Source organism: Dermacentor albipictus, chromosome 4 (assembly GCF_038994185.2).
Source record: "Dermacentor albipictus isolate Rhodes 1998 colony chromosome 4, USDA_Dalb.pri_finalv2, whole genome shotgun sequence".
Taxonomy (NCBI): domain Eukaryota; kingdom Metazoa; phylum Arthropoda; class Arachnida; order Ixodida; family Ixodidae; genus Dermacentor; species Dermacentor albipictus.
Window position 1 is genome coordinate 165,819,095 of NC_091824.1, and position 14,601 is coordinate 165,833,695.

General features: G+C 46.6%; 1 long non-coding RNA gene across 2 annotated transcripts in view; it reads left to right on the top strand.

Annotated features, from left to right (window-relative positions):
- LOC135899950 (uncharacterized) overlaps window positions 1-7,755 on the top strand; it is a 273,078-nt gene extending 265,323 nt beyond the window's left edge. For both annotated transcript variants that reach the window (XR_010563751.2, XR_010563749.2), the window contains one exon: window positions 7,628-7,755. This is a non-coding gene — a long non-coding RNA (uncharacterized lncRNA). The remainder of the gene's footprint in view (window positions 1-7,627) is intronic.
- The last annotated feature ends 6,846 nt before the right edge of the window (window positions 7,756-14,601 follow it).

Here is a 14,601-nt window from a genome sequence, read left to right on the forward strand (position 1 = left end):
TATTCCAGGACTTAAGGAGTTATGTCTTTTTCACATGCGCACGGAACTGCACATATTCAGAAGTGTTCCGGATGTTTATGACTATTAGCAGATATGGTAAAAGACCAAAGAATTAGTGAGCCAGATAGTGTGTGTCTCGCAAACCGACGCAGTCAGAAACGGAACATATAAAAGGAACAGGCAGTACACTCCCGAGCTTTGTGCGGGGGCCGAAGATTTACGGCGGCATAAGCTCGGTGATAGAAGAAGCTGCAAGCTTCTTAATGTTTTGTTCGAACGGGGGCGAGGACGCGGCTATAACGGGCACGTGATCCGACTCTCTAAAGGTGACTTACGTGAGGAACCTTTGGCGAAGCACAACTCCGCGTACTCGAGCGGCTTTCGCAAGAGCTTATAAGAGGTACGCAGTGCAGATTTCCCGCGAAACAGCAGTTGACCGCGTGAACACTCACACGGCTTCAAGCTCATCTCCACCAGCCACTAGTTTCTTTCTTTCTTTCTTTCTTTCTTTCTTTCTTTCTTTCTTTCTTTCTTTCTTTCTTTCTTTCTTTCTTTCTTTCTTTCTTTCTTTCTTTCTTTATTCATTTATTTTAACTTAGTGTACGTCTGTCTCTCATGAACAAAGTGTGTGTACCTTGTGAGCAATGTTATTATCCCGCCTTAATTTATCATGGCACTTAGCACCGACATTTTAATGTTATTTCACGTGGACCTGAGCTGTATGGTACTGTTTCTCTATGAAAGCAGAGAACATTTACTAACAACTTAAGAACGCGAACCTGGCCATCGAACGTCCAGCTTCTTACGCGGGCAGAGATCTTGCTTCTTATTAGTCTGCACTTAAGAAAACATCCTTGCGTGTCTTACAACGCACACCGTAGTGCGCGGAAAGCACAAGCACCCCCATTCACTGAACCTTCGATGCTCGTGAGAAACTCTTTACACGTAGCCTTCCACAGGAACCGAGTCCGATTGGCGGCAGAGCGTTGATTAAAAGTGGATAAACGGCACGTGCCTTTATTAGGTACTATGCGGTCGCAGCGGGTTACGAAACACCCTGCCCTGCCGTGACGATGCCTTGGGTCCTGTTGCAGACCCCGAACAGCGCCTCTGCATTCAGTGCTTAAGCAACTTCTTTTGGGAGTTTCATCAATTCTCGCAAAGAAGTCGCTAATCAAAATTAGCGCACGGTCTTCCTCTGAGTCGCCGTGGTACGTGACTCAGTGGTTGTGACGTTCTGCTGTGGAGTACGAGGTATTGGGTTCGATTTCCACCCGCGGCGGTCTCATTATGACAGAACGAAATGCAAGAACTCTCGTGTAGTTAGACTTAGGTGCACGTTAAAGAACACCAGAAAGTCAAAGTTAGTCTAAGGCCCTCCACCACAGCGTTTCTCGTAGCCCATTGTGCAGTTTCGGGATGTTTAACCCCAAAATTTAATATAATTTTTAATCTGATAGGCGGCAGAACGTTGATTCACAGTGAGTAAACTTCACGCGTAATCATTTGCTGTAGCAGCCACAGTGTTTGCTGAATCTTTCCCAGTCGTGACGACGTTGTTGCCAGCGGACGTGTTCTGACCCCGAACAGCGATTCCACCGAGGGGTCGAACAGCTGGGCTCGGGGACGGCGCGGTAGCTCGCTCAGTTTCCCGGGAAATGGCGCGCGGATCCTCGTGGGCCGACACGCGTGACTCGTGCATTGCGCGTCACGTCCAGGTGCAAACAACACTGTTTTACTCCACAGGGAAAACCCGTTCGGTCGCTCGGTGCGTAGCGCGCCGCCTCTCGCGTTCTCTCGTCACGTTGGAGAGGCCTATTGCGGGGAGTTCGTGCAGACCTGACCACGAGTTAGACGTGATGCGTGCGAAGGTAATCAATGCCCGCTAATTGTTCGCAAAAGCTACGCGAAAGCGACGCACAGCTGAGCAGTCTCCTTTCCAACCTCCTCCCACTTTATTTTAGGAACGGGCCTCGCTCACGTACGTGCCAGACGCGGCCGTATAGGAGGCTATGCCCCCGAATAATTCAGGCCAGCTGGGTTCTTTAACGTCTCGAATACCCAAACTCCAGACCGTTCATGTCACCCTCGGATAAGTTTGCGTTGACCTCACTATACGAGCGCGCGTAGCTTCTGCTATAGACCGTTTTTTCGTTGGCGCCGCCATATTGTTAGCGCAGTGGCGCCGCCTATGAGCAGCGCCATACTGGCTTGGGCGAAAGCGGTCTTTTGCATGGCAGGTATACGCTCGGTGGTAGGTTCTGGTGTTTGTTTGCGCGGCCGTGCGGTCTGATTAGTATGACGTGCGTCTTCTACGTGGTAAATGGTTCTGTGAGGCATGCTGAAGTGGTTCAAGGCGTCATGGCCAGAATTTCTGCTGTCGTTGAGGTGGACGGAACACGCAGCGCGAAGTGTGCGCGCATATTTGAGCCTACAATCACCCTCGGAGATCACTTGTGTATTTCTGAATGTTCCAATCACTAATGTGACATTATTGCAGTATCAGCCTTTATTCCTAAGCTGCGGTTTAGGAGCCATGAAACATACACGACGATCGTAACAGCGTGGATACCGTTCTGCTACGATAGGAGCTGAGCTGTTATACTTTGACAAGCGTTCAAATTGTTCACTGCAGGTTACATTGCGTGACTACTTGGTTGGATAGATGAGGTTTCCACCTATGAAAAAAATTGTTTTGGCTAGTAATAGCAGCATACCTTACAGTCTGAATTAAGCTTGTCCAGCAAAGCGACCGTTTACGAACTGCGCGAGCATCCTAAGCAGTAGTAGGTGCTGGATTACAGATATCTTTGTTCTATATAGCGTATGGTCCAAGCATAGGGCATCAGCGGTTATATATTTATAAACGTTGTGCGGCATTAGCCCGTTTTCTCCTAATTTTTAGAGAAAGTGGATGATAACCGATTTTTTTTTCGGTTGTGTTCGTTCAGTTCTCTACGACGCACTCACACGTATTACGGAAATATTTCGCTCAAAAATAGCATTCTTTTTATGTGAACCCTCTCATATATTATGGCTGTATACAGGCCAAAAAGGCAATGCCGAAGCACACAGCTTATATATGTATCGTGCTGGCTCACCAACCACAGTGATCGCTGTGTTGAGCAGCGCCATGGGCCTCATGCAGCAAGGCTAGCGTAGACATACGGTAATTTCAAGCATACTAGACTTGAAATGCGTGAGAACGATGCCAGAGTATCACAAATATTTGATAGCGCCTGCCGCTCAGATGTTTCATGGTTGCCGTAAGTTGGCCGTGCACGAGCATGCGCTCTTATGTTTTATGTTTTACTCCCTACGCCAATCGATCAGACAGTGAGCTGATTTACCATTTAATGCTGGTAATACAGAGACGCCGGTTTTCTTTGTTGAATTAAAATCGATATAAGCAAAATAGCAAACAACACATACACGCAACGCGACTCATAATGCGCGTAAACCGCGGCTGATTATGCGCGTCACATTTTTGCGCCCCCAAGACATATTTCTGCCTATATACAGTAGTTACCGATGCACCGAAAGGCTTCCCTGACGACCTTATATGAACGAACATGGCGTAAATTTCACGAAGTACGATCTAAAACATCTCGAAATCGTTCCGAAGCACGCAACAGCAATACTTTCAAGCAGCGCCGCGCCGGATCGCCGAAGTCAGGGAGGAGGAAAGGCTCTCCGCGCGCCCTGTCCTCCTCGCCCGATGAAACGGTCTCCGAAAAAGAGCCGAAGTAGCCGAACTGCGAAAGCAGCAACGCGGCGATGCGAGACGGCTCATTGTCAAGTGTGCAGCAGGCTTTCACCTTCAGGTGTTGCAGGAGTGTAACCTGCTGCCAAACTTTTTGCTTGCTTACGGAGGTATGAACTGTTGCCGATGATGAGAGATGCTTGTTTTGAGCTCGTGTTTTATTGAAACGTATGCGCTGTTCTGTACGTTGTACGCGTGATTCCAAAGAATGTATGCACTGTTCGCTTTACTTTGCTGAGTGCTTGTAGCCTCTGCTTTACGAGACGGATGAGCCATTGCATTTTTGCTTGCTTAGGGGGGTAGGAGCTGTTGCTGATGACGATAATTTTTGTTCACGGACGGAAACGAAAAATTCGAACCATCGAGAGGCTAACTGCGTCGCTGTAAAAAAAAAAGTCCGTGGTTTACTTATAACGAAATACTGCGGGGTACTGCAACATACCACTGGTGCCGTGGTCATCCCATGTGATTAACGCGTATCACCAGCTATGGGGAGGCACCAAGATTGACTTCAGACGGCGGAATGACGTCAGGCTATCGTATATGCGGGGGACGACGTATAGCAGCTGCTTGAACTTGGCTTCGGTGTCATGGCGCTCCACTGCAAACAGTGCAGCGTGCACGCATAGTGTTCATCCTCTCCTTCTTTTCTTCTTTTGCTCCCCCCTTCTCTCGACTCCACTCACTTTATCCCAGTGTGGGGCAACAAACCGCACGCTCGTCCGCTTGACCTCCCTATATGTCTTCCCCTTGTTTTCAACCTCTCTCTCTTTCAAAGACAATGGTCCTGGCTTCCGCTTTTGTGAAAGTTGACGGCTCAAGCGATATAACACATTAGCCATTGAACACAGCGATAAATAGTGCATAGAAATTTGTGAAGTCCGGTCAGCTTTCTTGCTGGTGACGCACTGCTCGGGCAGAAAGTTACGAAGGCGGATGGCGATCCTGGCTATACTTCCGAGAAGACGGTCGTGAAATTACCTCCAAAATCTCACAGGTCATGGTCGTGGTATAGAACTACGTACAAAAACTACTACAGGGAACTATGAGCAAAACAAGAACAAGGTAAAAGCGGGAGTCAACGTTTCAACAAGTGGACTTGTCTTTTTATGGCGCTATTGTATACAGGATCCTAAAAAAATGGCGGTTCAGCCAGCATGTGAATGATCATCTTTTTGGCTTCGAGCGGTTTTGCGGCTTTGCAATCGGCTGACCATTTTAAACAAAATAGTGCGTTATAAATGCAATAATCAGCAAACATTGTGAACGAGCACAGAGGTTAATTGGCTTGCTTTGTTTACAAATATTTGAGTGCCCGGAAATTCGTAAAGATAAAGCGTAATAAATCAATTCAAGAACGTTTGAAGCCGAAAACGCGACGCATTCATCAATCCTTCGACGCTCGTTTAAGGGCAATAAAGTTGTTGCACGCAAGCATCTAGTAAGATTAAACATTTTCTGATTTCGCGAGCTTTCTTTGGAACCCCGAAAATAATTAGACACCTACAGCTATCTCCGTGGGAAGAATTGAAACATATATTTCTCAATGCACTCCACAACTTTTCTATTGAATGTTTTGCGTTCAGGTCAATATTGTAAAAGTTTGCTAATTCATTTGTAGTAATTAAGAATACGTTTGAAGGAAGCGTCGTTAGTATAGGGTCTTCGTGCCTGACTCTACTTTCGCCAATACTGGAACTGTTAGAAAATGCCAAGTTAGCAGACTGCAACGAACTGCAGGGTGAACCTTCAACATGCTGTTTTACTTGTTTTCAGCACCTACAGAAGTGCGAGAATAGGCGTCGAGTCCATTTCTCGCAAATGACTAAATTACAATGTCTTGGCAGTATGCACTGGTCCCGCGACACTGTCGTGGTGTGCCACGCAGACAGCGCGAGATTGAAATCGTAAGAAAACTGCGTCAGCCAGTGTAGCCCGCGAACCAAACAGCAGCCGAGAATGCCAATTAGCCTCACTATGCCTCTCGACTTGAACAACCTTGTTTGACCAACGCGTGAAACTTAGCAAGGGCACAAGCTCACCGCCCGTGGAGAACAGCAAACTAGGTCCTGAAAGGCGGCAACAGGTGGTGCGAGACCACCCAGATGTGCGCCGCCTGTTTCCTTTGCGTTTGCGCTCCTTTTGTGTGTTTTGTGTGTCTTTTATTTCTTTTTCTTAGGGGGGAGGGTGGTGTCGGCGAGAGAGGCGAGTCAAGCAGGCATCGCCATCAGGCCGCCCTCGCGGACACCAAAGGGGCGATAAAGACCACCCCGATAAAGCGAGCGGCGGAGATCCTTTCGCCGTCGCCATTGTGCGAACGAAGGGTCCGCCGGACACCTCACCCACGGCGCTCGCGCGACTCCGCGGTGGTCGACGATGAAGACCACATGGCAAGCGCAGGCTCGCCGCCGGCCGAGAAGACGGGACGCCTTCGTAGCGCGCTCTCTTTTGTTCTTCTGCTTGCGTCGTTGCTCCCCCTTCGGACATCAAGCCGCGTGATGGCGGGGCAAGAGGCGGTGGTCGGTGCGTGTGCCGTTTTCCTGCGCGGTAGGTCTAAAGAGCAGCGACCGTCATCTCCCCAACTTTGGCGGTCGCGCCCAATTTCACAACGCGGCACCTTTGAACAAACCTGCTCGGACTCGTTGCTTGCGAAAGGAAAACGTGCACGTCCAAGGCATTCGTGCCACCGCTTGCCTCATCTATACCCGTTAGCGCCTGCGCGTTTAGAGGTGCTGTCCAAACTGTGCACAGGCTCAAAGATATTCCAAGATGGTCAGTCTCGGCTTAACTGAATTATCATAATGCACAGTGCCTAATTTTTTTCTTGGTATTCTGGCACTAGGCCCGTGGACATGGGTTCGATCTTTCTTTTAAGGCGATTGCATGCAAAACTTTCCGTACGTATTTATAACTATGACAAGCATTGAGAGTTCACATGCAGGTGTTCATAGTGGTCCCGATGTTGACAAGTCAACTACTTATATTGCTTTAACTGACTCTGCTTAATCACGCCACCGCCATAATAAAGAAATAATAATCAGAACTGTAAAAAAAGAAGCGAAAAGAAAAAACAATGACCGAGAAATTTATATTTTTACTTCAGAAAATTTGTTTTGGTGGAAGAAATATATTATTTTATGCCAAAAATGCTTTATTTCTATTTTGCGCTAAAATACATACTTTTTCCCTTAATTTTACAAAAATTAGCCTCCATACAACAACGTGAAATATTTCTCATCAGTGGTGTGAACGAAATGATATTTGTTCGTCTCTTTACTATCTTAAATTACCATTGGTGTGCAGCTTCACCAGCCGCACAAGTACAGGCTGATAGACCTTGTATGCGCCAGCCAATTGGTCTTAGTTTCTGGGTCACTTCTCATATGTTCTACGTTAGCATGCTTGTCTGTCCATGTATGATCTGTTACAACTGCATCCCAGCATTTGACTCTTTCGTACTACTTGAAAGCTGCAGTAATGAGGGGAGTAAAAGCTATTACCTTAATAGAATGAACAATCTGAAAATTGCTTTGTGTAAGAGTATAGAAAGAAAGGTAACAGGAAACAGAAGAGAACAGAAATGTTACAAAAATTGCCATACCTTACCCGATTCTCATTTTTTTTTCACAAACGAATTTTTTAGCAGTATACCGATTTCATTTTTATCGATGCACTTGGATGGTTGATACATTGCGTAAGAAGCGGCGGCAACCACACTTACAACGTAGTATTTCCGTAGGAGCATCCATTTGACGATGCATGATGACAATGCTATAAAGCGACTGCGGTCTAATACAGAGCTCTAGCAATTTAAGAGGAACAACTTTTAGACTTTCCATGAACAAATTTCTTTACGCAATGCAGGGTGCCACGGTGGACAATGGATGAATGAACACGGCTTGGGCGTTTGGAGTCAGGATCATCGTCATCAGCATCGTCACCAAAACATATATATTGGTATCTGCAGGATGTTTTGTTGTAGTCCATCAGGCTCTCCATGAACGCTCTTGACTGGGTTTAGCGTGGGTGGAGCCCTTCGTCCAAGGCTCCAATGGCCTCAGCTGCCCTGCGTGCTCGCTGCACGAGGCCAATTTGGTCCTCGCAGCGGTCGCTGGCCAGCAGTGCCTCCCATTGCTCCTCACTTGGATTTATGATTTTGGAGACTGCTTTTATAAGTTGGAATTCACATGTGGTGTGATAAAAGGTGGACTTTTGACCGCACCTCGGGTATTTAGCAGCGTATCTGGTGGGGTACATATTATTCAGTAGGTTTCAGTTGGGGAAAGTTCCTGTCTGGAGCTGTCTCCAATCAGTGGCCTCCGCTCTCATGAGGGGATTTATGTCGGGGAGAATATCGTATCCTGGTTCCCCTGTAGTGTGCCAATAAAGCAGAGCATTCATTTGGAACAGACGGTAGACTTTCGAGTGTGGATACTTCGTGGGTTCGGATTGCAAACCCACTGTCCGCCTCTTCGTTCCCCGCTATTCCCCCCTGCATGCCCCTTCACCCAGAATATCTCGTGCTGGATCGGCTGTGGTTGTGTTGTGGGGTGTGTTACGCCGCCTGTCGTCTCGAGGAGTACACGGTGGCTTATTTTACCGTTCAGAAAATGCCGACAGGCGTCTTGAAAATCAGTTAGAATTGTGAGAAATTTGCCGGCTCTGATGGCCTCCGCCGCTGCTAGAGCCGGGACACGCTGACTAAACGCGTTCGTCGCGCCATCCTGTGACGCCAAGTTCAACTAGACTAAAACAGAGAATAAATGTTGCAATGACCATAGAAGCAACAATAATTCACGCATAGATACCTTTTTCTTTAAGCCGCCCTCCATTTTCGGCGAGGACATTCACCAAATGATACTTCTAAAACGTTGTAGATGATGGAAATGTCCCAAGATATTGCTGCAAGCACTATAGTGCCAGTTAGGATCATATCCGTTATAGGCATTAGTAACTGAACAAGGTAGACGTAGAGGCTTTGCGGAAGAGTGAAAACATTAAGGAGGCACAGGCAATACTATACACAATACAATGCTATACTGATAAATACCTATAGATTACTTGATTAGCTGAAGCAGGCTAGGTGACTATTTGTCACCGCCCGTTTCGAAGGAAATGCCAGTACATCATCATGGCCATCATCATTATTATTTCATTTATTTATTTATTTATTTACTTATTGTTCAAAGCACTCCGTAAACCACTATTTCCGATAGTATCGGCGCTGCATTGAGGATCTCGGAGGCCACGATGAAAGAGTCAGACAACCGCCATTAACGTTGTCGAGCGCAAGAGGCTAGTAACATTCTACTTCTTCAGGCTTCGGGCGCTTTCTTTGGAGCTCCTAAAACAAAACCACTAAGTCTATTTTCAGGACAAGAATTCATTTGGACATTTCTCAATACTCTCTAGCCAAGTGTTCGACGCAATACCATCTGGTCAGGTACAAGCATCGTTAGAAAATGAAGCAGGTCATTGACCTGCTTCATTCGCAGTAAAGGTGCTCTGTGGTGTGTGTTTCTCTACTGTGTGTCTCGTCAAAATGTTGCGCAATCCAACCTCTGATATGCTATACCAACATGCCCAGTCGTCAACCTTGGCGACTTTCATTGACTAAGGTCAAAATAAAAATAAAATGACGTTTCGGGATCCGTACGGATCCCTTGTTCACAATGGAATGCCGACTAAGCGCAAGGTTCTTACATACGGTTCAGCGCATGACGCAAAGTTAGCCAGTACACGTGGTTTAGAGTGCGAGGTGATCCATTTATTGTGTTATTTGTCGTTTAAATTACTATTGATTCGATATTGAACCTCGCTGTCAAGCTTTTCTCTGTGGCTACGATACGCGCGTTGTCCCAATTAATCTCGTGACTCGTTTTCTGGGCATTCTCTGGGAGGTCATTTGTCACTGTGTGGCTTTTGGCGACATCATGCTTGTGCTCTTTGAGACGAATTCAAATTCAGATATTCCAGCTTCCGCCAATATACACCGATTCGCAATCGGCGTATGAAATCTTGTATACCACGCCTGGAAACGTGCCTGAGGGAGAGGATCCTTCAGGTTTATCAAGTCACCTTTAAGCTTGCTTGCTGGCACATGCTTTACAAATTCATCATTGAAAACTTAGCGTTTAGTCATTATTTAAAAAAGTTAATTAATTATTTTTTGTTAAGTAATGTCATCTACTCATAATAAATATTATTTGAGTTGCGCAAGAACACAGTCAATAATAAAGCATCGGTGGAATTAACGTAGCGTACTCCAGTTGTTTTAATCATAAGTCAGCTGAAACATACTGTAGAACGGGCTGATTTTTTACGCAGAAACTTCATTCAATTATTTGCCCAACCATCCTTGCCTGCTAATGCGCCCAAGAGACTAGAATAGATACGATGCCCTCTTGCATCTTTCCTCCTTTCCCCCGCATCCCTTCTTATTCTTTGTTTTCGTGTCTCTTGCCATTTCTGTATTCATTTCAAGATGAAGTCTTGAAGAAAAACTAGCAAATTTTTTTTCTTAATTTTCAATATTATGGAATAAATAAATGTGCATGTGTGTAACCCGTACTTTATTAGGGAAAGAAATGAAATCGATGCTGACTGGTGGCTGCGCTATAACCCTCTAGCACAATTTGCTGGCGCCTGAACGCCGGTCAGCAGTTGGGGTGCCGGGTTTAAGGCAGCAAAAAAATCAGGAACGCACGATAGTGGAGAGAATTGATAGGTAGGGGGAAACTACTTACATAAATATACAATATATAGAGACTAGGCCAGGGGTTATCTATAGTTCACCTGTTATTATGGGTGGCCGAATATTCGAAGTTTCGAATACTAATAGTGAGTGCGTGGTATTCAAATGGTATTGGAAAAGGAACTGCACGGTATCCATGAATACTCTAAACTAACCCAATAATTCGCAACAACTAACTGTTTAGATATGCTAAGCAAAGTATTGTTTATTATCAAAAGTGTGACCACGACAAAAGTTTACGAAGCAATGCAGAAACAAAATGGGAAACAAAATAATGCAACCTTTGTTTTTTGTTTCGCAGCGAAAGCCTACATGGCAACCTGTGATGTTGGCTTGTAGGTTGTAATTTAGTGTTTTTGGCAGTCATGCAATGCCAAAATTTTATATATTAGGCTACAGCCATGCGATGTTCTTTATAGCTGTCCCTTTCTCATATATCTATGGCATACAAGTTTTTCAGCCCTTCTTCTTCTTGCCGCAGGTTCTGGTCTTTCTTCGGCAGCCATTTATTAATCGACGCAATTCATACAGCAGCCATTCCTTCTTCAAGCGCTAGTTTTCACCGCAGGCTGTAGTGTAGTCAAAAAGATTTTGATCCACTTTAGAAGACATGGTTTTCTTTGGAGACTTCAGATTGATTTGGGGGTTCGTCAAAAATAGGTATCTGGCCACTTTTGTCTCATCAAATTTGACGAGTTGAGGCGTTCTAGTGCACGTAGTCCAACCCAAAAGGCGTCACAATGAAACTAGGAACAAAAAAGACGCACAAAGTTGGCGTATAACTGTGACAGCAGCTGTAATAATGCGTAATTAGCGCAAAAAGGTCGAAATAAAACCCAGGAGCGCACATTCAAACTGTGCGCGCCGATTACCGGAACCGGAAGTGTTCCTTTACTCAACCAAAGAAAAATATGGACCGATCCTGGGTAGTGCGCTCTACAAAAGCAGGTCAATCCTGACGGTGGTGCGATCTAAGCAACAAACCACATAGTGATCTGATGCACTGAAGAAGGCGTTGTCTTTCTTGTGGACTCTCCTTGTTTTCTAATGACTTCCTTTTGAAGAGGAGCACATACCCACGTGAACGGCCCTCATTTTTGGTGGAATAGGTGAATAGCTATATAGCCGGAAATAAAACTGGTCTGACAGGGTCAAGAATGGTGTTCGCAGTGAAAACTGATGTCTGGTCCACAGCACTGCAGTAAAAATAATTTAGCTCCCCAAAACAACAAAACATTCTGAGGTTTTACGTGCCAGAACCACGATATTATTATGAGGCATGGCGTGGTGGTGGACTCCGGATTATTTTTGACCACCTGTGGTTCTGTACTGTGTCCCCAATGCCCGGTACACGGGCGTTCTTGGCAAGACTGTTCCGCGGAATTTATCACAAGGTGGAGGAGGGTACATGAAATGAAAGATATTGACATCCACCCGAGTGTAGTACGAAACTAGAAAGGAAACCCATACGGGTAAGGAAACTTCGCAGCTGAGGAAAAAATTGTCCTCGGGAAGAATTTCAGCCTGGACCAGGATGAATTTTTTCAACTGCCAAGCTTTCTGAAAAACCCGTATGGGCTTCCTTTGTAGCTTCGTGCTGCAATCGGCTAGATGATGACAATACTTAATTCATTTCGTGAATCCTCCTCCACCAGTCTTGTGGATTCCACTGAACTGATTTCCCATATGCAGTGTCCCTTTGCTTCGAGTTGTCGATTAATTCGTCCTCGCGCAGACATCTGCTAGCCTCCTGGTTAGCTCAGTTGGTAGAGCGAGCACCCCGAAAAGGCGCTGGTGCCGGGTTCGCATTCCGGACCAAGACCAGTTTACCCTAAGCTGTAAAGCTTTCCTTCTGAGAAACCCGTATTTGTTTCCTTTGTAGCTCCGTGCTACAATCGAGTGTATGACACTTTTTCCTTTCATGGGCGTTTTTTGCATTACGCTCCCATTGAAATACGGCCGCCGCGGCCGGCATTAAACCACGCGCCTTTGGGCTTAGCAGCGCTACACCAAAGCCACTACACCACCCCGGTTGCATTTTATAATTGCTAGTAGGTACAGTGGGGCGTTGCGTTTCTCGAAGCGCTCGACGTTTCTGCGCAGGCGCGAGTAAGAGTGGTTGCGAGACAGAAAATCTGGCGGCCTTCGCTCCTTGAATATATGTCTCTGCCTAGGCACTATAGTGGAGACGTTTCTTTGCGCGTGTTGCATGCGTTTGTCCCTAGAGAGAAGTGGTTCTTGAAGGGGTAAGAAAAGGTTGACGCTGTTTTCTGCAGCCCTTGCGGGAGCACGGCTCAGCGTACGTTTGTCCCTAGGCGTGCCGTAGGCGTGCCGGCATTGCGTAACGGAGTAGAGTTTGCTCACGCTCGGACCCACGTTTTCTCTCTCGCACCCGCTCTTCCTCGCGCATGCGCGCAAACGTCCGGCGCCTCTGCAAGTGCCACGCCCCGCTATACTTACTAGCAATTGTAAAGTCGCACCCCGGTGAGTCGAATTCAGCCGATAACTCTATTCGTACAGTTACGTACTTAGAATGCAACTTTTCCTTCATAGCAGGCCCTGAAGGTCTACGCATCTTTCATTGAAGTATACTTATGTATATCTATATATATGTGTATGTATGTGTACATGTGCGCGCGCCTGAGCGTCAGTGCGAGTGCGTGCGCGTGTGTGTGTGCGTGTGTGAGCGTGCGCATCAGTGCGTGTTTTTGCGTGTGTGTGTGCGCGCGTGTGCGCGTGCACACCGTCTAGACACACTGTCCAAGCAAAGTTCAATACTGTGTATAGTGTCCCAGAATACGACAGCGTCTGTTCGCGTCTACGGCCTTCGCCACCGCTGTGCCTCTGGCGTGCATGCATTTGTCGGCCACACAAGAAGCCATCGGTGCGGATCAAAAGAAGATTGATTTCTGCCCGCTCTCTCCCAAAGTAGCTCGAACTGACACAAACGACTTCCTTTAAGGCAAGCGTCTTACAAAACCGCGTGCTCCTTCTAACGAGGCGTAAAAGACTGAAAGAAAATAGACGAGTGGGCGCATCGTCCCAGAGCAACAGTCGTTCTTCCGGTGGTGGCGGGGCTGCCGTTTTCCTGAGCCGCACATCGCGCGTGAGGAGGATATGAGGAGGAGGGCGGGCTTACCTTTCCTTTGAGGCAGCCCGCGGCTCGCACTCCTCTAATTACAAAGCACGCGGCCTCTGCGCCGACACTACGGGGGTGAGTGCGCACGACGCTGTTCGCGCCACGTGATCTCGTGAGTCGTCCTTGCAGCGGCAACCACTTCGTCCCTTGCGCGGCTTTGCAGGATACTCCTTGCAGAGCCGCACTGCAATCGAACAGACAGTCGTTCTTTCCTTGCCTACACTATTCGGAAAAGCTTTTGGCGGACAGGTGATTGAAGTGATTTGTTGGGGAAGGCCGTTCCGTTGTGATACTGGCCGCAGCAAAAACGATTAGCGAAATGCAACGGTGCGAGCACGTTGGTGTGACACTTGGCCGGGTATTCATTTATACGTTTATGCAGATAACTTCGCTTTCTTGATGTCTGATAAGCACGTTCATTTGCTTGAGTAATCATTACAAAGTTACTCGTGCACTCTCGAAACCTGACTTGAGACTTTATATACATACTTCGGTGAACGTCCGCCAAAGGGCACTTCTCGTGTTTTCTCAAAATGTTCCTGTTTACGTTTCACTATGTATACCATCACGAGTTCATTCCCCGTATATAGTCGTTTAATTACGCATATGGTGGGACTCTAAGTTGGCGAAGACACATTGAGCGAGTCGTGTGTTACGCAGCACGTGCCATGGAATGGTGACGCAAGCTCAGTAACCGACGCTCTGGATTGCGATGGAAAAAGTACCTAAATTATCATATACAAAATATACCGGATGTTTCTTTTTTCTAGACCATACACAGTTTTTAAAAGTCGCCTGTCGCAGATAACATAATTTTAATCATTGAGCTGGACTACGCGAAGAGGCGGGCCATACTTGCACGAGAAATCGGAACGCATAATCGACTAATTAACAAAAAAATCACTCATTCACTTTTTAATTACTTTACGGCACATATTGCAACTT